Below are 23774 nucleotides of genomic sequence, written 5' to 3'. Positions count from 1 at the left end.
CCTGGACAGCTGGACTCCCCACTTAGCGGTCACAGGACAGCAGGTCAAAAGGGAGAGGGAGGGATGGGGCTCTGGCCGCCCGTTTGCTGAGCTCCGAGGGCAGCCACATGGGCTTCTTCCTCCCTCGCAACATCCAGCTGCAACCCACGAGGCCCCACATCATTAAGGAGTCTCACTGGGCAGGCTCCTCCTTGGAGGGGCTGGTGTTTCCCACCACCAAACACGATGGGAGGGAGCCGGACCATTCCAAGCCAGGCCTGTGTGAATTCCTCTGCGCATGGCTCAAAGTCGCAGGCCCTCTCCCCCTGGACATGCAAAATAAGAAGAACAGAGGCCTTATCTGCTAGGCTGTGGTAAGTCTTTAGCATCCAACGCATGCACCCACTCCTCGATAACCTCCAATAGCTCCTTATAGGGGAATCTGCAGCCTTGAGGCCACAAGTGGCTTTCTAGGTCCTCGGGTGTGGTCTTCTGACTGAGTCCAAGTTTTACAGAACAAATCCTTATATTATTTATTTATTATTTTTATTTATTATTATTTTCATTCTATGAAGTTTGGATTCCGTCAAAGGACCACACTTGAGGGCCTAGAGGGTCATATGTGGCCTCAAGGCTGCAGATTCCGCAGGTTCTCCACTCCTGCTCCAGGATATAAACTACAGTATTTAAAGCTCTTCCCAATAGGGCTTCTTCCTCCATTTCCAGTCTCCTTACACCTGACTCCCTTCCACACAAGCACTCTATGGTCCAAGGAATTGCTTTTCTGCATGCACAAGTCCTCCAGGCTTTTGCGTGGGCTGTGTCCCAGGTGCCCTAGAACACCCTCCCTCCTTTCCTCAAGTTCTCAGCACCTCTGGCTTCCTTCAAGACTCAGCCCAGATGCCACCTCGCCCAACACGTCTTCCAGAGTCCCCCAATCACTGGTGCCTTCTCCCCTGAGAGGACCCTGTGTCCGACCTGTGTGGATTATTCTCTTCTCCATGCTGTCCACATTCTCCTCCACTGGACATAATAATAAAGATAAGAGCTATGGAGCTAAGGTCATGTAGCTATGCATAATAATAACGTACACAGTACTTGGGAGTTTACAAAGTATTTTACAAACATTATCTCAATTGATCCTCACACTCTGGGAGGCAGATGCTATTATTATCCCCACTGAGGCAAACAGCTAGGAAGTGTCTGAGGCCACATTTGAATTCGGGTCTTCCCAATTCTAGGCCCTGCACTCTACTGGATGCACCACCTAGTTTCTCCATAATAACGACAGCTAGCATTTATATAGTGCCTACTGTATGCCTTATACTGCATTAAGCATTTTACAAATATCTCATTTGATCTTCATTACAACCCTGGGATGTAGGTGCTGTTATTCTGGGAGGTAGGTCCCATTATTATCCCCATTTTACAGATGAGGAAACTGAGGCAGGGGTGAAGTACTCCACCTGGGGTCACACAGCTGGAAAAAGTGTCTAAAACTGGACTATGAATGAACTCGGGTCTTCCTGACTCCAGGGACAGCGCTCTGTGCACTATGGTGCCCCCTAGCTGTGAATGTGGCCTCGGACTGCAATACCTGATGCTGAGGACAAGTGTTTTCCACATCTCTCTGTTTTCCTCATCTGTAAAATGTGGTTAATTAAAACATCTAATTTGAAGAGTACTTTTGAAGGTCCAATGAGCTAACATATGCAAAGCACTTTGCAAACCTCAAAGGGCCATGCTGTATAAATTGCTGGCCATCTGATATTTTTTTTAGACTGTTTCTTCTTCGCAGATCCAGGATGTGTTCAACACCTTAGTGATCACAGCAGGAACAGAACAGGTGCACAGACATACATGAGACTCCCATGCACAAACAGCCATGCAGTGTCCCCAGCTCCACACCATTTCTTTACCACCACAAGACTCTTCATCTCCTCAAGTGACAGCTTCTAGGCTTGCGCCAATTTCTAGGAGTCCCCTGACTTGGAGACTGAGCTGCCCTCCCCTCCCATTCCATGCCAATTGCCACCCTCTGCCCCCGCTCCCTTCAGCACCTACCTGCATGCCTCACAACTACCAGATGGCTGGAGCAGAGGCCCCAAGGCCCCATTTCTGATGAATGCCAAGATCACTGGGCCTACCTGCCAGCACAGACTGAACCACACGCACCCCAGTCCAAAGGCTCTTCCCTGCAAGCCCTAGGGAGCACGCTCAGTCTGGGCTTCCATGCCCCCTTTCTTTCTCTAACCAAAAGAGCTTACTTTCCCTCTGCGGCCCAGCTCTGACTGTGAACTTGGCAGCCGGGCCAGTGATTGTCTCTCTAAGCAAACATTCCATCTCCAACTCCTCCCCGAGGGCTCCAGTTAGTGAAAGGGCTATCAAATCAACAAACAGCCAGGACCTCACCCTTATCTGGGCTTCCTTAAAAAACAGCAATCTCCCCTCCTCTAGAGGAGGGTTAGGAAACACCAGACAAGGAAACAACCAGACAGCTCCTTACATCTGGCGGCAGAAAGAGCCCCTGCCTCCTATCACGGGGAGGAAGGCACAGGTAAGGCCCTGCCCCTTCTGCAGAGATGACCATCTAGGTCCCTTTCAATCCACAAACCCAATAGCTTTCAAGGAAAAAGTGATTTTATTTACATAAACCAGAATGCTGCCTAGGGTCATCTGGATCCAAAGACAGACAAGTACCTGACCAGCCCTGCGTTAAAGGCATTGTGGTGCATGCAACAGAAAAGAGCGCTGGCCCAGCAACCAGAAAACATGAATTCCAATCCTCCTTCTGTGATTTACAGTCTAGGAAACCAGGCAAATCAGTAGCACCTCTAAGCTCCAGACTACAAGTTACAGACAAGTGGTGTGTGATCTGCCTTGGGAAAGTTCCCACATTGAGGAAATCACTGGCCATTGCAAATCTTAGATCTGGAAGGGATCTGGTGGGGAGGCAGATCTAAAGACATCTGGCTGGACTCCATAAATGCCCCAGCCTCAATGAGCAGCTTGGTTTTCCACTAGAACAGTAGAGCTAAATGAGCTTTCTAGACTCATTACGAGACTCCCCTCCATATCTCCCCGTATCTAGAGAGGCTTGACCAAACTGGGCCTCTCGCCATTCCTTACACACACCCCTCCAGTTCCCATCTCTGGCTCTTTGCACTGGCTGTCCCCCATGCTTAGAATTCATCGACCCATCAATAGACACTTATTAAGTCAATTAACATTATTACTGTGTGCCAGGCACTCTGCTAAGGGCTGGAAGGCTCTCCCTCCCCACCTCTGACCTTTTAGGATCCCTGCATCCTTAAAACTCAGCTCAAGCACCACCTTCTACCTGGGGCCTCTCCCGACGCCTCTCCCTCCATCCCCACAAAACACCTCCTCACTAACCGGGCTAGCAAGCCAGTAAACAGAAGTGCAAGCCTTCTGTTGTCATAGCAACAGAACCTTCCCTCTACCATTCACAGGGTGCCAAGGAGAGCACCCATACTGGACCTCATCGGTGCAGACAGCAAGGAACACTACCTACAGGGGAATTATTCTCGCCACGTTTTCCTGAGTGTCAGCTCTCAGGACTGTGAGGAGGTGGGAGGGGTCGGACTGAGCACAGAGTTCATCCTACCTTGGATTCTTTTGGGGGCTGAGTAAGAAGGCCATGGGAACAGCCTAGCCCTTTAAGACAAGAGGGAGAGAGAGAAAAAAACCTCATCTCCAACTATGCCTTCCCAACTTTCCCCTCCTCTTTGGTTACCTTAGTAGCCTTAGGTTGAGGAAACTCTATATTTGAGCATATGCCTTCATTTCCAACTGTCCTATCAGAGCCCAGGAAGAGGGAGGTGATGGAGATAGGTGCGGAAGAGTAAGGAAGGTCCCAAGGAGACGGGATCTCAAACCCAGGAGGAAGGGTAAGCCTTGAAAGAGGAGGGGGCCAGCCCTGGAGTCAGGAGGACCTGAGTTCAAATCCAGCTTCAGACACTTACTAGCTGTGTGACCCAGAGCAAGTCACTTAAGCTCAATTGCCTCTCAAAAAAAAAAAAAAAAGGGAGGACAGACAGAGAGAGAGAGAGAGAGAGAGAGAGAGAGAGAGAGAGGGAGAGAGAGAGACCGCACTCTTCCTGATTCCCCTAATTTACTGATCTAGAGCGGGAAGGGACCCAAGGCCCTCAGTCCAACCCTGCCCCTAGAGAGGGGAAGTAACTTACCCAAGGTGACACAGGCAGTAAATGGCAGCATACTTCCTCCCTCCTTGAACTACATCGTACTTCTCTGTTTAAGTGATGTATCTTCATAGAACATAAGCATGTCAGGGGCAGATCTATTTTCTTTCCTTTTTTGTCTCTATATCCAGACACCACAACCTGCATAAACTCTCCTTGATGTTTACAGCATCATAATTTTCTACCCAATCCACATTACCAGACAGCTGCATCAACCCCTGGATGTTCCCTATCCTTTTCAAACTCAGCGCCCAGCTCATTCACTCACTGTCTTCCTCTCCTCTCAAATGCCTTCCCTTGTACAAGGCGATTCCAACATCCATATTGGTGCTCCCTCAATTATACAAGGGGATTTCAGCCACCATATTGGTGCTCCCTCAATTATACAAGGGGACTTCAGCCACCATATTGGTGCTCCCTCAATTATACAAGGGGACTTCAGCCACCATATTGGTGCTTCCTCAATTATACAAGGGGACTTCAGCTACCATATTGGTGCTCCTTCAAACTCACCTTCCAATACCTCAGCCTTGTTAAATCCCATGGCCTATCCCTTCCCTCCATCTCAGCCACTCACAAGGATGGTAACATACTGCATCCCACCATTTCTCATAAGTGTTCAACCTCCATAATTAAAAACCCTGAGATTCCTCTAGCTAACCATAACTGCTTAGCATGCCATCTCTCCCTATGCCTAACCCCCATTCTTCACCCTCAAGGAGACCTCCATCACTCTGCCCCTCACTACTTTCTGAGGCCTTTCTCCTTGCTCTGACTTTACTTCTTCCTCTCTGATTTAGATTTTCCAGTCAGCCAGTTCACCACCCTCTACCCCACGTTTACTCTTGAACTCCTTCCCCCTTTTCCTGTGACTGCTTAGCCCTTGCCACACATCAGCCTCGGTTTATCCTCACAAGCTGCTCCCTCCATGACCACTCACTTTCTCCTTAATGGTGCTGGAAAAAGTCACACAAGGAGATTTACAGAGGACAATTAAAGGGGAGGTTTAAATGATGGCACTGTCTTACTCTACGGAGAAAGTTGAGGTTATTTGGCACATCTTCCTCCTTTTCTCCTCTTCCTCTCCATGCCCCTCATCATCATACACCATTCTCTTCTTTCCACCAGTCTCTGCCAATGAGGTTGCCCTTCTCCTTGCCAAGGCCAGCCCCTCTTCTATACATACCCCTGATCCCATCCCCGCCATCTTCTCCCACAGACCTACAACCTCGATCACCCTCTCCTCCAATTTTCAATCTCTCCCCAGCTAGTGGCTCCTTCCCCAGAGCCTTCAAAAGTGCCCAAGGACTTTCCTCCCTTACAAAACCTTCCCTAGATCCCCCCATGCCCTCAAGCTATATCCCTCCTCCCTTTCTCAGCCAAACTTATTGAAAAACATTCACTTCCTCTCCTCTCGCTCCATAACTCCTGACAATCTCACTTTTGATCTCATAACTCGATTAAAACTGTTCTCTCTAAAGGCACCAATGATCTCTTAATGACCAAATCTGAAGGTCTTTCTTCAGTCCTCATCCTTTTTTAAAAAACTATATTGCATTTGATGTTGCAGTAGATAGCTAAAATAAAAATGCTGAAAACCCTGTTATCCTAGCTCCCCAGGCACTCATGACACTACTTTCTGCTGGTTCTCCTTGTGACCACTCGCTCTCAGTCTTCTTTGGACAGAGCACTGGGCCTGAAATCAGAAAGACCTGAGCTCAAATCTGACCTCGGGAACTTAACTTCTGCTGAATAGTAATAATTAATAACAGCTGGCATTTATTGAGCACCTACTATGTGTCAGGCCCTGTGCGTAGCACTTTACAAGTATTATCTCATTTGACCTTTATTGAGCACCTACTATGTGTCAGGCCCTGTGCGTAGCACTTTACAAGTATTGATCTTTACTACAACCCTAGGAGGTAGGTACTGCTATTATCACCTTTTTATAGTTGAGGAAAATGAGGCAGATGGAGGTTAAGTGACCGACCCAAGGTCACATAGCTAGTAAGTGTCTAAGACAGGATTTGGCTCCAGGCCCAGTGTTCCATCCACCTGACTGCCTCACTGTGTGCCCCAGTTTCCCCCAACTGAAAAATGGGGATGACACCAGCTACCTCACAGAGTTATTGCGAGGATCAAATGGGCTAATATTTGTACAAGTACTTAGCACATAGTAGGTGCCTGGCTCATAGCAGGTACTATACAAATGTTAATTCCTTTCTTCCCTCCCTCCTCTCCTTCTTTACTGTCTCATCACTCAGACCATGAACCCCAACTATGGATGTTCCCCAGAGCTTTGTTGTACATTTTTCTCTCTATAAAGTCTCTCGGTGACCTCATCACTTCCCATTAATTTAATTATTTTAATTATCTATGTCAATCAGGCAGTTAGGAAGTGGATAGAGCACCAGGGCTGGAATCAGGAAGACCCAAGTTCAAATCCAGCCTCAGACATGTCCTAGCTATGTAACCTTGGACAGGTCACTTCACCCTGTTTGTTCCCCATCTGTAAAATGAGCTGAAGAAGGAAATGGCAAAACACTCCAGTCAGTATCTCTGCCAAGAAAACTCCAAATGGGGTCAGGCTGAAACGACTGAATAACAACAGCTACGTCAATCATTCACAGATGTGTATATCCAGTCCTAGCTTCTCCCTAGAGCGCCTTTCCTGCATCATCAATTGCCTATCAGGCATTTAAAACTGTATGACCCAGAGACCGCTAAAGACCATCGCGAACAAAATAAACTCATTATTTTCCCTCCAAACCTTTCCCTGGCCCAGATCTCCTTTTTCACATCAAAGACTCCCAGCTCAGTAAGCTTGGTATTAGCCTCAGCTACATTTTCGCTCCCACCTCCCTCCACATCCAATTAGTTGCCAAACATAGTTGCTTCTACCTCTACAACCACCTCTATAGATTCTGAAACCAACCCTTTCTCTCTATTCACACAGCACCACCTTAATCCCCATCATTTTTTGGCCTAGATTATTGCAAAGAAATCCTCATCGATCTCCCTGCCTCAAGCCTCTCTCCAGTTCAGTCATCCTGAGCATGATTGCCAAAAGCCATTTTCCTTAAGCATAGATCTGACCATGTGATTCTCTGTTCAATAAACTCCGATGGTTTCCTATTGCCTCTAGAATCCAGTATAAACTCTCATTTAGCTTCGAAAGCCCTTCATGCTCTGGCCCTGGCCCATCTTCTCCCCCTTCTGCACTGTGCAATCTGGGCCAGTCCTGCCTTCTGCTAGCGCCCATCACCTGTCTCTCTCTGCATTCATCCCCCAGGCCTGGACTGCTCCCCCTACTCCACTCTGCTTCACAGAATCCCCCTCTTCCTTCAAGACTTGACTCAAGCGCCATCTTTGGCATCAAGTCTTCTCTTGATCCCTACAGTCCCTCCCTTAAGACCTTCAACTTGGCTACTTCACATTTGTTTGTATTTATTTGCTTCATATTTATTCTACACATATTAATGTATGTCCTTGTTGTGTCCCCTATTAGAATGTAAGTCAGTTCCTTGCAAATAGGGGCTGTTGCCTAACACAATGCCTAACACACTTCCTGGAACACAATAACTGCTTAATAAATATTGTTGACTAATTAACTTGCACATAGTAGGCAGTTAAATATTTGTTGAGTTGTTGAGTCAGTTTCCCAACACCTCATGTTGGGGTGGGGAACCTGTGGCCTCAAGGCTACATGTGGCCTCTAAACCACAGGTTCCCCACCCCGATACAGTAGGTGCTTAATAAATATTGACTGATTGATTTGTACACAGTAGGGAGACAATAAATGCTTACTGATTTGAATTGTTGAATTGGTCCTTGGACTTGGTACCAAGTTCAGCCTGGGGAAGAAGTAACAGCATCCTACAAGCACTCATTCAGTTCACAAGCACCGCATTAGCATCATTTATTCAACTTAAAAAACATTTATTTCGCAGTTATTATAATAACTAGGATTGTTGTGAGGATCAAAGCAGATAGTGTCTCACCAATTCTAAAGTAGTATGTAAGTGCTTGTTTTTATTATTGTTACTATCATCATCACCACCACCACCATCATCATCATCATCACCACCATCCATCATCACTCTCTAGGTACTGAGGTTACAAAGACAAAAATGAAATGAAAACGTTTACATCCTCCAGGAGCTCACCTTCATTCATTCATTCATTTATATTCACTCAACAAACAATTATTAAGCACCTACTGTGTACAGGATGGGGCAGCTAAATGACACAGGGTATACAGCATTGGGCCTGGAGTCAGGAAGACCTGAGTTCAAAGGTGACCTCAGACACTAACTAGTTGTGTCACCCTGGGCAAGTCACTTCACCCTGTTTGCCTCAGTTTCCTCATCTGTAAAATGAGCTGGAAAAGGAAATGGCAAACCATTCCAGTAGCTTTGCCAAGAAAACCCTGAACAGGGTCATGAAGAGTCTGAAACAACTGAAAACCAACAGCATACAGGACACCGTGCCACACATTTGTGCCAGCAAACACTTTCAAGGGGAGGAACAATCTGTGATTTCACTGGAACTTTATGGCTTTAGAGAACTACTTAGGGCACTGAGAGAGGAGCTTATTGCCCTGGCCAGGGTCACACAGCCAACCTATGGCAGGTGGAGAACTCGTACCAAGTGTCCCTGATTCCAACACCAGCTTTCTCTGTCTCTCTCTTTTTCTCTGTCTCTATCTCTGTCACTTTGCCTTTCTCTCTGTCTCTCTCCCTCTGTGTGTGTGTATCTGTCTGTCTCTCTTTCTCTGTCTCCCTCTCTCCCTCCCTTTCTGTCTCTATCTCTGTCTCTCTCCCTCTGGGTATGTTTGTTTCTGTCTCTCTGTCTCTGTTTCTCTCTCTCTCTCTCTCTCTCTCTCTCTCTCTCTCTCTCTCTCTCTCTCTTTCTCTCTCTCTCTCCTCTCTCTCTCTCTCTCTCTCTCTCTCTCTGCTTCTCTCTCTCTCTCTCTCTCCCCCTCCCCTACATGACACTAATAACAAGCCTACTTAGCTCTAAAGAAGCAAAGAGTAGAAGGCAGGGGACCCAGGAGGGAGGGACCAAGGCCAGTCGCCACCTGGAGAGGAGTCACCACTGTCATCATAAACCTCACTGTGGTGAGGAGGGGAAAGGTGGCAAGTTCAAGAGACAGTTGAGGACTGAGGGTCTTCAGAGCTCAGCCCTCCTCTGCCTCTCCCCATCCGGGTGCAGCTCTTGCCTTAGAGGTGGCAGCATCAGGACTGCATCCAGGGAAAACAGAGGGAACCGATAATCCAAGCAGATCAAATTTCCTGGCAAAGGAGCTTTCTCTCAGGACCGGTCTAACTAGACCCTGTCAACTGTGCCAGGGTAGGAGGGATGAGAAAGCCCATTGTTCAGAGCAGGGAACCAAGTCAGTAGGTTTTGGAAAGACAGCATGACATAGTAGTTGACGACTTGGAGTCAGGAAGCCCTGAGTTCAAACCCTACTGAGAGGTGAGCCTTAACCTCACTGAGCCTCCTTTTTCCCATCCAGAAAACAGGCATCATAATATCTCTGATACCTCCCTCATAGGGTTGTCGTGAAACTCCAATGAGATCATTCATACAAAGTGTCCTGGAAACTTTTTTTAAGTGCCCTATCCTGCTTTTCATGGTAGCAAAGAATTGGAAATCGTGGGGATGCTCATTGATTAGGAATGGCTAAACAAGATGTGGCACACGATTGAGATAGAATCTTATTGTGCTATAAGAAATGAAGGCAGGGTTCAGAAAAACATGGAAGACCTATATGAACTGATGCGAAGCAAAATGAGGAAAACCAGGACACTACTGTGCACAGGAACAGCAATGTTGTAATGCAGATCAACTATGACTTACTTGGTACCTGTGATCCATGATTCAAGGCGATCCCGAAGGATTCATGATGAAAACATGCTGTCCACCTCCAGAGACAGAGCTAGCTGATGGACTCTGAGTATAAATTGAAGTATAATTTTCTCTCTGTATTTTTCTTTTTTAAAAAAATATGACTAGTGTGGAAATATGTTTTGCATGATTTCACATGTATAATTCAGAGCACATTGCTTGCCTTCTCAGTGGGTGGGGGGAGGGACAGGAGGGAGGAAGAGAATTTGGAACTCAAAATTTCAAAAGAATGCTAAAAATAAATAAATAATAAATTAGGAAAAAATTGAGAGTGCTATATCATTCTCAGTTATTATTCTGTGAAAGGGCTAATAAGGCATTTTGAATTATAGTAGAAAGAGTTTAGGGCTTTGGGTCAGAGGAACTGGATTTGAATCTCAGTTATGCTATTTGGAACCAGTGTGAACTTCAATCACTCAATCAACAATATTTTTTTTAGGCAATCAGGATTAAGTGACTTGCCCAGGGTCACACAGCTACTAAGAGTCTGAACTCAGGTCCTCCTGATTCCAGCACCAGTGCTCCATCTACTGTGCAGCATAGCTGCCCCAACAAACACTTCTTCAGCACCTGGAGTGTGACAAGCTTCACGCTAGGTACAAGATATACACAACCATATAGTCCCTGCCCTCAAAGAGATTCCATCACAAGGACTCCAGAAAGGACCACAGAATCACACATCTTCAGAACTGAAAGAGACCTCAGAAACCTTCTAGTCCAATTTATTCTTGAACAATATTCCACTGGTAAATGTAAATTGCTATTACAACTGGTCACCTGGCCTTTGCTTGAAAATCTCCAATGATGGAGAACTTACTGCCTTTATAAGGAATGTTCCAAGGCAAATCACTTTATTTTCCTGGGCCCCAGTATCTCCATCTGTAAAACAAGGGGGTTGGACTAGCTAACCTCAAAGGTCTCTTTTGGCCTGAAATCCTAGGACGGAGTAATTTAGCCAGGGCCATGCTGGGAGTCAGGTGGGGGAGATTATGCAATAAGCCCTGGGAGAGCCTGGTTCATGTTACCTCGATTTTGGTTACCACCCTCCTCCCCCTACACAGCCTGGAGGAGAGATCCACCAGGGCCGGTTCTAAACATTGCAGTCTGAAGAAACCATACTTCTCTCTGCTCACCATCTCCCCTGGCTGGCCCTCACACCTGGAATGCATTCCCCCTTCACCTCCACCTCATAGGATCATCCTCTTACCCACCTTGAACACCAACTTCTTTGGGAAGACTTTCCTAAGCCCCTTAGCAGCTGGTGCCTCCCCTTTCCAACAGCTGCAAAATCTAGAAAAGCAATTTGGCAGTGCTGAAAGTGGATTTTGAGGAGAACATAACTGATTCCATTTTGTGCCACATTGGTTGTTATCATATTTCTTTGTATTGGGGGCCACCTCCAGCCATCCTGATCTATATCTAGCCAATGGACCTAGATGGCTCTGAAGGAGAAAGTGAGGCTGGTGACTCTGCACAGCCCTCCTCACTTCAATCCAATTCACATGCAATTCATGGTATCACCTTCCTGATATCATGGCCCTCTTTGGGAACAAAGGACAAACAACCACAACATAACAACAACAACAATAATTTATTAGGTGCTTAGCATGTGCCAGACACTCTACACTAAGCACTTTATAAATATTCTCTCATTTGATCCTCATGCCGACCTTGGGAGATAAAGGCTATTACGATCCCCACAGATTGTGGTGAAGTGCCTTGCCCAGGGTCACATACCTACTGAGTGCCTGAGACAATATTTAATTAAACATTTAATTAATTTATTTGTATTTATTCTCTTCATATTTGTTCTGCGTATCCTCAAGCCTCAGGCTCTGTCCCCTTCACTCCCTCGGCCAGCATTAGGCCTGTCAAAAAAATGTAGCAGATGAGTGCTCAAGGTCCAGATCTGCCCAGGAAAAAGGGGGCAGTCAATGAGTCAATGAGCATTTATTAAGCACCTACTGTGTTCCAGGCACTGTGCGAAGTACCAGGAACACAAAGAAGGTCAAAAGACAGGCCCTCCCCTTGAGGAGCTCAGAGTCTAATGGGGGTGAGACACAATGATGTACAAGCAAGCCAGAGACAATATAAATAGGAAATAAATAAAGAGAAGGCAAAGCATCACAATATAAAGTGAGTGTGTGGATTTAGGAAATAACACAACGAAGACGCAATCTATCTTGATGAATTCAAACTCAGTTCCCCCAGGGAGCCCCAGGAGACTGAGTTCACAATGGTGCATGAAATAAAGCAACTAATCTCTATTCCCCAGCCAATATGACACCCTATGGCACCGATAAAATGACAAGCTAAATAAATATTCTAAATCTGGTTCATTTATAACCACTTAAAAACTTAATCATGGAATAACAGAAGTTTTAGAGCCAGCACAGCTCTATAATGGTAGAACTGGGAGGGGTCTTGGAGTACAGAGCATCAAGGCTGGGAGGTATCTTAGAACAGAGAATGGCAGAGCTGGGAAAGGACTTAGAACACAGAATGGCAAAGCTAGGCAGGACCTTAGGGCACAGAACGGCAGAGCCGAGAAGGGGCTTAGAACAGAGAATAGCACAGTTAGGAGGGACCTTAGAACAGAAAACATTAGCAATGGAAGGTCTCTTAGGACACAAAAAGTCAGCCTTAGGGGGGGATCTTAGGACATAGAATGTCAGAGCTGAAAGGGTATTTAGAAGACAGTTTTTCATGATGCCATCACAGAAAGGACCTTAGATCAAAGTACATAAGAGCTGGAAAGGGACCTTAGAGATACTTTAGTCCAGCTCTGTCATTTGACAGGTGGGGAAAATGAGGTCCCAAGAAAGGAAATGACTTGTTCAAAATCACTCAGACAGTAAAATGTCTAGAACTAGAACCCAGGGCTCCTGATTCCAACCCAGGCCAATACTTTTTCCACTATCCCCCAAAACTCCAATGTTTTTTAATTACTGTCCTCCATCTCAGCCTCCTCAAGTTCCAGAGGAAAATCTTTCCTAAGGTGGAGTGTTCCCTCCTCTCCAACCCCATCTCCTATTTCTTAAGCTGCCCACTCTCCTCTGGCAGGTTCAGAGGATGGGGCCATGGGACAAACAAAATTTGCCCTACCTTGCATTTTTCTCTTGGATTTTTTTTCTCAGGCTCTCAGATATACTTTATCCTTCTATCCATTCCCATAAGAGCTCTGTGAAGAAGGAGGAATCAATTTATTCTGCTCCCATTTTAGTGATGTGGAAAGTGAGGGTCTGAGAGAACAGGTGTCTCAACCCAAGCCACACAGAAAGTCAGTCCCACCAAGTGTACAACCTGCAGGAAAAACCCACTCCTGTTGACTTCCTCCGGAGGGTCCTGTATGGCATTCCATGCAGAGCTGTCTGGATGCCATTCTGCATAGAGCCCCATGAGACTCAACTTGTTCAGCTCAGCAACTGTCTCCCAGCAGGCAAAGTTCTTGTCCAAATAAACATCTCCCTCCACACAATTGGGTTATTCATATGAAGCGATCCACAACCCCCACCACAAACCAAAATAAAGGTCTCAACCCCAAGCTGAAGCCATGGGCATGTGGCCGCCAGCTCCTGCCCTAAGACACAAACATGCAAACCTATGACAGGGAAGGAGGAAGCATTGGATGAGGAGAGCTTCCAGTATCAGGGATGGGTGACACAGAGCTATCCTCATTTATTAATCTTGCTTGATTTCACGGATTCAGAAACTCACAGAGAGTCAGAGTTGAATGCAACTGTATAATATAGAATGTTAGAAGAGTGAATGTCAGAGAAGGAGGAGAGTGTCAGAAAATGTCAGAGACCATAACGGCCTTAGAACACAGAATGTCAGAGATGGAAGGAAGCTTAGAACAGAAAATGTCAGAGCTGCGAGGGCCCTTAGAACACAGAATGTCAGAGCTGGGAAGGACCTTAGAGCAGAGAACATCAGAGCTGGGAGGGCCCTTAAAAACACAGAATGTCAGAGCTGGGAGGGACCTTAGAGCAGAGAACATCAGAGCTGGGAGGGCCCTTAGAATACAGAATGTGAGAGCTGGGAGGAACCTTAGAGCACAGAACATCAGAGCTGGGAGGGACCTTAGAGCAGAGAATATCAGAGCTGGGAGGGCCCTTAGAATACAGAATGTGAGAGCTGAACATCAGAGCTGGGAGGGACCTTAGAGCAGAGAACATCAGAGCTGGGAGGGCCCTTAGAACACAGAATGTGAGAGCTGGGAGGGACCTTAGAGCACAGAACATCAGAGCTGGGAGGGACCTTAGAGCAGAGAACATCAGAGCTGGGAGGGACCTTAGAGCAGAGAACATCAGAGCTGGGAGGGCCCTTAGAACACAGGACACCAGAGCTGGGAGGTTCCTTAGAACACAGGACACCAGAGCTGGGAGGAACCTTAGAACACAGAATGTCAGAGCTGCGAGGGCCCTTAGAACCCAGAATGTCAGAACTGGGAGAGACCTTAGGACATAGAATGTCAGATCTGGGGGGGCCCTAAGAACACAGAATGTCAGAGATAGAAGAAAGCTTAGAAGAGAAAATGTCAGAGCTGAAAGAGCTCCTGGGACACAGAATGTCAGACCTGGGAGAGGCCTTAGAACACAGATTGCAAGAGATGGGAGAGATTCTAGAATAGAGAACATTGGAGTTGGAAGAAAACTTGGGATCTACAATATCAGACCTAGGAGAGACCTTAGAACACAAAATGTTGGAGCTTGGAGGAATTTTAAAACACAAAATTTCAGAGCTCAGAGGGCTCTTAGAAACCAGAATATCAGAGCTGGAAGGTACTTGTTAATAAATAGAATGTCAGAGGTAGACAGTACAGAATCTGAGAACTGGAGTTAGAAGGAAGCACAGAGAGTATCAGGTCCCACCCATACCTGACCAAGAATCACATCTAAAACTTCACCAAAAGATCATCCAGCCTCTGTATGGAGATCTCAGGTAAGGGTACACTCAAGCTTTGAGATAGTTCAGGTCACCTTGTGCTGCTCTATGTTCCACCCATTTGTTGCAAGCATAGGTTTTCAAGCAGAGGATGTCTCTGACTGATTGATATAAGAGTTATGAAGGTGCTGGCCTGCTGTGAAATCCCCACTCTATGCCCTTCCGATGTCTATACTCTCCCATGGGTCAGCTGTTGTCCAGGTGGATGATTTTCTACCCTGGAATTTCCCAATGGACAGAATCTGCCTCGTCTTCTTCAACCTCTGCTTACCTTGGAGAAAGAGACAGGCCTGGCATTGTTCCTGAAAGAATACAAGTTGATATCTAAACAAATGTTGCAGTAACAAATAAGGCCTTGACATGAAGTATGGATGCCTCCTCTTTCTCTGGCAGTTGCCCAAGAGACCTAAGACCTTTCACCTTTGCCCTTAGAACTTAGAACTTTATAAAAGTTCTTGCTGTTCCTCACATCTCCCCCTCCATGCCTTTTTCTTGGCCATTCCCCATGCCTGGAATATACTCCTGGATCATCTTAGAATCCTAAATTCCCTCAAAGCTCATCTCAAATGCCATTTTCTACATGAAGACTTTATTGATACCACCAGCTTCTAGTACCTTCTCAGAAAAAAACTGCCTTATATTTATATAATGAGGGACTAGGTGATAAGGGCTTAGTCCTTAGGGCATGTGCAATGTTATTTTCCCTGCGGGTTTGGCTAGCTTCTGGACACATGAGTAAGAGGCTGCTACTATGTGGTAATGAGGGATTTTCTAACTGGAAGAACTAATGGCCAGCCCAGAACTGAGTTTGCATACAAAAGGATTCACATGCTCCTCCTTGTGGCCTTTTTGGACTTAGCTTCCTACTTGTGGCTAAGGAAGGTAAGAAAGATCGCAGATGGGCTGCTAGATAGGGAAAGCAGCATCTGAGGCCTGATCTGTCTACTCAGTCACCACGTGTCCCCAAGCACATGACACCCGCTTCTGTTGTGTTTATTCTTTCCTCATCTTAGGAGGCAGAATAGATGAAGTTTTGACCTTATAAGTTTCAAAACGTTAGAGGAGCCAGCCATGTATTAGTTAGTGGCAGTAAATCCCAAGTCTGGCAAAGCAGCCAATACATCGAAGCAAGGAAGTGACTCATCTATTGGCTTTATCATAGTCAGATATAAAGTTGGTGAGGATTACAAAAAGGGAGAGAAAGACTCCTAGGACCAGGAAATGCTTCTGATCTAGGTTGGGGAGAGGGGGGAATTTTTGTTTTAAGTTTGAGCCCACTATTCTCAAGGGAGAGTATACCTCTGGGTTGACAGTGTGTTTTTGTATTTCTGTTCTTGCCATACCTTCTCAGTAAATATCTTTTTGTAAAAGCGAATTTATTATTAATTAGTTAATTGAAATGAGGGAAAGCTCAACCAATTAGTCAATATGGGACAAGGGGGAAACCAGTAGACTGAAGAGGGACTTATGAGCTAGTGTTAGGAAGATTGCCCTCCAAAGACCCAAGTTCCCAGTGCTGGTGCCAGTTAAGGGAATGAACCTACAAGATGCTACATTTATTTTGTATTTATTTACTGGGTATATACTCATGAAAGGCTACATGGCATAATGACTAGATATCTAACCTTGGGAGTCTCTGAAGAGTCAGAAAGAGCTGGATTCAAATCCCACCCACCTCTGAAAAATATAGACTACGGGACCCTGGGCAAGCCACTCAACTTCTCAATGCCCCAAGGATTCCCTTTGCAATCAATCTACTATGTGCCAAGCAATGTGCTAAACACTGAGGATACAAATATAAAGAATGAGATAATCCCTGTCCTCAGAGAGCTTATAAATCACAGATTCAGTCCATATATATATAAATATATATGTATTTATGTGTATATACGTGTGTATGTATGTATGTATAAGTATGTTCTGATGTCACATATACATATATTACAAGATACATATATATATACATGTTATATATATGAGTCATCTATACATATATAACAGTATATACATGTGTTATATATAATAAATAACCAAATATATATACACATTGTTATATATACACACATAACAAAAAAGATGTAAACATGCTATATAGACTATGTAACAATATACACATGTATTACATATACATTTATAACAAAACATACACATTGTTTTATATGCATCTGTAACAAAATGTATGTTATATACACATAATAACAATATATGCATGTGTTATATGTACATATATGAGAAAAGTATATAAACATGACATATATACATATATAACAAAACATGTGTCATATATGTGTAACAATATCTTCATTTATAATATATACATTGTTATATGTGCATATATAACAATAGATACATGTGATATGTGTGCATACATTTATATGTGTGTCTATATACAGTTATATATACACACAGACATATATACATGTTATCTCTCACTGGATAGAATGTAAGTTCCTTATGGGCAGACACCACTTCTTTTATATTTTTGTCTCCCCAGACCTAGCATCAGCACACAATGGGTGCCTAATAAATGCTTGCTGATCTACTGCCTCGACATTCCCAGTGCACCACCCTACCCATTGCCTTCAGGGGCCAGCTCAACTTCCCCTCTGAAGAACCTTGGTCCTGCCTGGACTCATCCTACCCCTCCAGTCTTCTCCCCCTCAACTTCCTCCCCTCTACAAATGTTGGGTCTTTGCACCACACCTGACACCTCCCACTCTCTGTCCCAAGCCTGCCTTTGCACAGGCTGGTGCCCAGGCCCAGAATGCTCTCCCACCTCCCCTCCATCTCCTTCAAGCCTTCCTCCAATCCCACCTTGTGCAGGAGGCTTTTCTCAGCTCCCCCGCCCCCAGTGTTAGTGCCTTCCCAACGAGATGATTTTCTACCTATTTTCTATGTACAATGATTGCACCTTGTCTCCCTGGGTAGAATGTGAGCTCCCTGAGGGAGAGACTGTGTTTTTGCCTGTCTTTGTGTCCCCAGCACTTAGCCCAATGCCAGGCACATAATGAACACTTAAGAAATGCTTGTTGACTGACTGATAGATTGATTCAGAGCTGGAAAAGATGTCTTAGCCCAAACTCCTCATTTTACACAGGAGGAAACCAAGGCCCACAGAGAGGAAGTATCTTGTTCAGGGTCACAGAGGGAAGTAAGTAGTGAGGCTGAGATTCGAATATAGGCCTCTGCTGTTGTTCAGTCATTTTCAATTGTGTCCAACTCTGACCCTTTTGGGGAATGGTTTTGCCATTTCCTTCTCCAGCTCATTTTACAGATACAGAAACTGAAGCAAACACGGTGGAGTGATTCACCCAGGGTCACACAGTTAGGAAATGTCTAATGTTGGATTTGAACTCAGATCTTCCTGACTCCAGGCACAGTGCTCTATCCACCGTACCACCCAGCTGCCTGTAGAGAAAGGTGAGCCCTCCTGGAGAGAAAGCACAGAAGGAGTAGGGTCATTCCATCTCTGCATTGTAGGCTGTGCCTTACAGATCTCCCACTACCAGCTCTGGTGGGACCAAAGGGACCCAGGTGGTTACTAGAAGCCGCCTGAGGCCAGGCCCATTTACAAGGAATTCAGTCATCTGTTCTTCCAAGCTTGATCTCTCTCCAAGGTCCCTTCCAGCTCTGATGTTCTAGAACCTGTCAAAACTTGAGTGTGGGACCTCCACTGAAACAGACAGCAACCCATCCATGGCTCATCACCTCACAGGTTAAAGTGATTTGTCTGTGGTCTCCCAGATTGTTGATGTTGGTGGCAGATCGGAATTCAGGTCTCCTGTCTTTAAATCCACCTAAGAAGTTAGGACAGCGTTATCCACTGTCACAGTGGACAAAACCCTGAACCTAGTGTCAGAGAGATCAGAGTTCAAATCCAACCTCAGATACTCCCTAGCTGTGTGACCCTGGGCAAGTCACTTAACCTTTCTCTGTCTCAGTTTCTTCAACTATAAAATGAGATGATAGCAGCACCTACCTCAATGGGCTGTTGTGTAGATCAAATGAGATAATAATTGCGAAAATTCCTGGCACACAGTAGGCACTTAATAAATGCTTATTCCCTTCCTCTTCATCCCCACTCTCAAATCTAGGACTCATTCTACTGATCCATGATACTCTAGAACCCTGTGTTCTAAGGTTCCCTCCAACTCACATTCTATATTTCTTAATAGTATTTCTACATGCCTGGGCTACTTTGTGCCTTTCCACATCCTACTTTGTAGAGTGATCTGTCGCTGGCTTAGCTCACTGTTGAGCCTACAAGCTCCCTCCATGAGGGTGGGAGTGCCGTGCACAGACACACAGCAGGTGCTCAATACATGTTTGTGGAACTGAATAGGCTTCTCTGAGCAAGCAATGGAAAAGACCCAGGGCCCGGCCATGGCAGGGTCATGCACACAAAGGGTTTACAACAGAAGCCTGGGCCACTCTCCCAGCCCAGGAAATGCCTGGCCTGCTCCAGGGAGAGTTTTTGCCAGAAGTGATGTAAATAACAATGCCAGGCCAGCTGAAGGGGCATCAAGGTTATTTGGACTCAGTCTGGTGCCTGGACCGGGCTTGACATGCAATCTGACTGCAAAGAAGCAGCCAAGGTCAACGTCTGGAGCCAAGGTCCTCAGGCACTGGCCAGAGGGGCCGCTATTGGCTGCCTGGGAGAGAGGGGATGAATGGAACAGGTGCTCCCCCAGCTGGGCACAGAGCCCAAGGCCTCCGGAGGGTCAGGAAAGGACAGAACCCTGGCGTGAGGCTAAGGAAGGGAAAAAAAGTGCAGGCTAGTGGAATCTGACATAAAGGAATCTGGGTTCAAATCCTACTTCAGCTACTTACTACCTTTGCCTTGCAGGGTTTCTGTTTACTCATTTTAATAAGGATGTTGGGCAAAGATGTTACTAAAACCCCCTTCCAGCCTTCTCCAGTGAGCCCTTGGTACCAGCACTAAGCCCATTGTAGGTTTAGGTCACCTCTAGCCTGTGGAGCCAGAGAGAGCAGCTCAGAAAAGCGAACCTAAATCTCCCTGTTTAGTTCCTCTATTCAATTTAAAGACCCAAATTAGGAAGGTCCCCAGGTCCTCACTATAGTTCTGAATCATGGATTGATTGAATTAGATAGTGTTCGATAGATAGAGCTGGGAGGGGCCTTGGAACACAGAATGTTAGAGCTGGAAGGGACCTTAGAACACAGAATATCAGAGCTGGGAGAGGCCTTAGAACACAGAATATCAGAGCTGGGAGAGGCCTTAGAACACAGAATATCAGAGCTGGGAGAGGCCTTAGAACACAGAATATCAGAGCTGGGAAAGGCCTGAGAACATAGGATGTCAGAGCTGGAAGGGCCCTTAGAACACAGAATGTCAGAACAGGGAGGGGCCTTAGAACATGGAATGTCAGAACTGGAAGGAGACTTAGAACACAGGATATCAGAGCTGGGGAAGGCCTTAGAACACAGGATGTCAGAGCTGGGAGAGGCCTTAGAACACAGGATGTCAGAGCTGGGAGGGCCCTTAAAACACAGGATGTCAGAGCTGGGAAAAGCTTTAAAACTCAGAATGTCGGAGCTGGGAGGGCACTTAGAACACAGAATGTCACTGCTGGGATTGCCCTTAGAACACAGAATGTCACTGCTGGGAAAAGCCTTAGAACACAGAATGTTAGAATGCTTCTCAGACTCCCTGAAGCAGGCTCGCTGAGGTTCCATCCCAAGATCTCAGGGCAGTGATTCACTATGGAGTGATAGCCTTCCCTGGCCCAACTCTTGGAGCTACAGATCATCTCTCAGAGAAGAGGGACTGTTTATTGTCCTTGGCCTTAAGCAGAGGCCCCTCCCCCCTCCAGTCACTGTCTGTGGTTCATGTGAGGGTGGGTAGATGCCTATGGGCTACAGGACAAGCAGCCTGTGGGCACCTTTGGTTACTGGAAAGAATGAGACTGTGCCTAACAAGGCTGACTTTCACAGGGCTGAGGGGACAGATTCACCTCAGCCTGTGTGGCTGGAGAAGAGGGAACCAAGGGAAAATCACAGGAAAAAAAGGAAACAAGTATTTCTGAAGCACCGACTATGTGTCAGGCACTGTGCTAAGCACTCTACAAACATTATCTCCTTCGATCTTTACAACAATCCTGGGAGTCAGGTGATGTTTTTATCCCCTTTTACCCATGAGGAAACTGAAGTGACAGAAGTCACTTAGTCATGCAGAAAAGCAAATTTTATCTCCATCGTAAAGAAGAACTTTGTAATGTAGAGCTATCCACAAAAGTAATTATAAAATTAATAATTAAAACAATAATCACAAAATAATAACTGCTCACCTTTCTATAAGACCACAGCTCTAGAGCTGGCAGAGATCTGGGAAGCTATCTAGTTCACCTCCCTCATTTTTCAAATGAGGAAACTGAGACCCAGACAGGGGAGATAACTTGCCCAGGGTCATGTAGGTAGTGGCAGATTGATTCAATAAACTTTTTTTTTTTTTACGGAGCATGTTCAATTATATTAGTACAACTAGCAAGTATCAATAAATTGGATCCAAGACTCCTCAGTAGTCAAGGATTCATCCAACAGTGAGAGCAACTCCTTTATACAGTTGACAAGGCAGCAGGTTAGACAGGGTACCAAAAATAGTCTAATGATACAAATGACATCTGAGGCTGTGATTGGTCTGACCCAAAGATGGAGGGCGGGCTGCGCTTCAATAAACATTTATTATATACCTGGCACTGGGCTAAGGGCAGATCAAAGGACCACAGACCCAGAGCCAGAAGGGCCTGTTAGAGGCTGTCTAGTCAACCCTTTCCTTTGATAAATGAAGAAACCATGACCCAGAGAGGCAGATATTATTGGCATGTTATTGGCATATTGAGTGACGTGCCCTAAATCACCCAGGTGTGAAATGGCCCAGGCAGGGCCGGCACCTCAGCCTCTCACTCCAAGGCTGGCCTTCTCCTTTCCACTCTAACTCTCTACCTCTAGTCAAATTCCAACCCAAGACTCCAACTTCAATGGGAAAGTTCTTCACTCTTCCTCCCTCCTGCATAATGTTGCTTCTTACCATGTTTCACCACATAATCACCTTACATTTCACGCCAAACTTTTTTACAAAAAGGGGGGGGGGGGGGCGACCATTATGTGAAGCTTTTTTTTTAATGTGCCAGCATTACTTAAAAATCATTTATTACAAAACTGTCTTTGGTGCAAGATTAGGATGCACACAATACTTGTGAATATATATTAAATTTGAAATCTGACAATGCCCATGTGCTGAGAATTCCAGGCTCGAAGTTCTAAATTTGGGAGAGATAAATGCATATCCATATGTCACTGGTGATTACATTGCTGCTCTGTTTACCTTTTAAGCGGTGTGACAAACACAATTATGCCAGGTGACAATTATGCAACAAAAGGTTATAAACCAATTTTTAGACCAAAAAACCCAGGGTGCAACAATTATGTGATGAAATACAGTATGTTCTTTCAAGCTAATAAAGATTTTTCCTCATGATAACCCTTCAAGGTAAGTAGTGCAAGTAGGATTATCCCCATTTTTCAGATGCAAAGACTGAGGCTGAGAGGTTTGTCTGAGGTGACATAGACAGCAGTTAGCAGAAACAGAATGGGAATGCTGTTCTCCTGCTATCAAACCCAGCAATAAAGCAGACTGCCCTGCAAGAAAAGAGTCCCCTTACTGTAATGGAAAAGAGCATTCAATTTGGTTTTGGTCTTGCCTCCAATACTGAGATCACAGAGATAGGGACTGGATGTGATTTCCCTGGTATAGAGAGCTCCCCAATGAGGAAACACTCTCTACCCACTCAGGTCTAGACCTCTGGTCTTAGAGTTAAAGTGACTTGCCAAGGGTCATGTCTTCTGGACTCAAGTCTGGCTCTCTATTTACTACTCCAAGCTGCCCTTCAATACTTGGGGTCACAACTGTAAAGCTGGGAGGGGCCCAAAGACCATCTACTCCACCCTCCTCATTTTTACAGATGGGGAAACAGAGGCCCAGGGAATTTTAGAGATTTACTCACCGAAGGTCACAGAGATCTTAAGTGTGATCATCACGATTTGAACCCAAGTCCCCTAACTCCACAGCCAATGTACTCTTCCTACTTTTTACCAGGCTGGTTCTACTATCTACAGAGCCTTGTGTAAGTCACCACGTCTCTCCTTTGGAGGAAGCTACCTTCTAATCAAAACAAAGACTGGGCTATTTCCTGTTCTACTTACTGTGACCTGCATAATGCTCAGTAATCACTGGTTAATGATAATTACAATAAGGATGAGCTCTTATGCCATTCACGGTATGTGCCATTCATCAGACTACCCTGCGAGGTAGGTGCTATTATCATCCCCGTTTTACTGACGAGCAGGCTGGTGGTGTTGGTGACCTCAGGATGGCTCTTAGCACTACCTCTTCAATTCATAAACAGCAATGAAGCTCCTCCTTCTTTCCCAGGCACAGTTGCTAGGCACTGGGAAAACACAGGCAAAACCTAAGCTATCCTGCCCTCAAGGACCTTACAACCTACTATGAGGACACAATTCACACACTAGTAAGTATAGTCTAAGGAAAACTGAGGAAAAGATTATAAAATGAAGGGTAGAGGGAGAGATCTAGGAAGGCTTCACAGAGGAGGTAGCCCCTATGTTAAGCCTTGAAGGAAGATAATGATTCTGAGTAGCAGAGATGAAGAAAGAATGGATACATTTAGATGGAGA

At 45.5% G+C, this 23774-nt stretch overlaps 1 protein-coding gene across 2 annotated transcripts in view; it reads right to left on the bottom strand.

Annotated features, from left to right (window-relative positions):
* The window catches only part of ARHGEF10L (Rho guanine nucleotide exchange factor 10 like), a 232632-nt gene that overhangs the window by 141405 nt on the left and 67453 nt on the right, over nucleotides 1-23774 (bottom strand). The window contains exon 1 of one of the 2 annotated variants that reach the window (XM_036746734.1): nucleotides 2044-2108. The exons of the other annotated variant lie outside the window; for it this stretch is intronic. The gene's annotated coding sequence lies outside the window, so the exon portion shown is untranslated. Of the gene's footprint in view, nucleotides 1-2043; nucleotides 2109-23774 lie in introns of those variants that run through there. 2 annotated transcript variants of the gene reach the window in all.

The sequence above is a fragment of the Trichosurus vulpecula genome, chromosome 2 (assembly GCF_011100635.1).
Source record: "Trichosurus vulpecula isolate mTriVul1 chromosome 2, mTriVul1.pri, whole genome shotgun sequence".
NCBI classification, from domain to species: Eukaryota; Metazoa; Chordata; class Mammalia; order Diprotodontia; family Phalangeridae; genus Trichosurus; species Trichosurus vulpecula.
The sequence above is the reverse complement of the archived record's forward strand: the minus strand, read 5'-3'. Positions and strand labels throughout refer to the sequence as shown.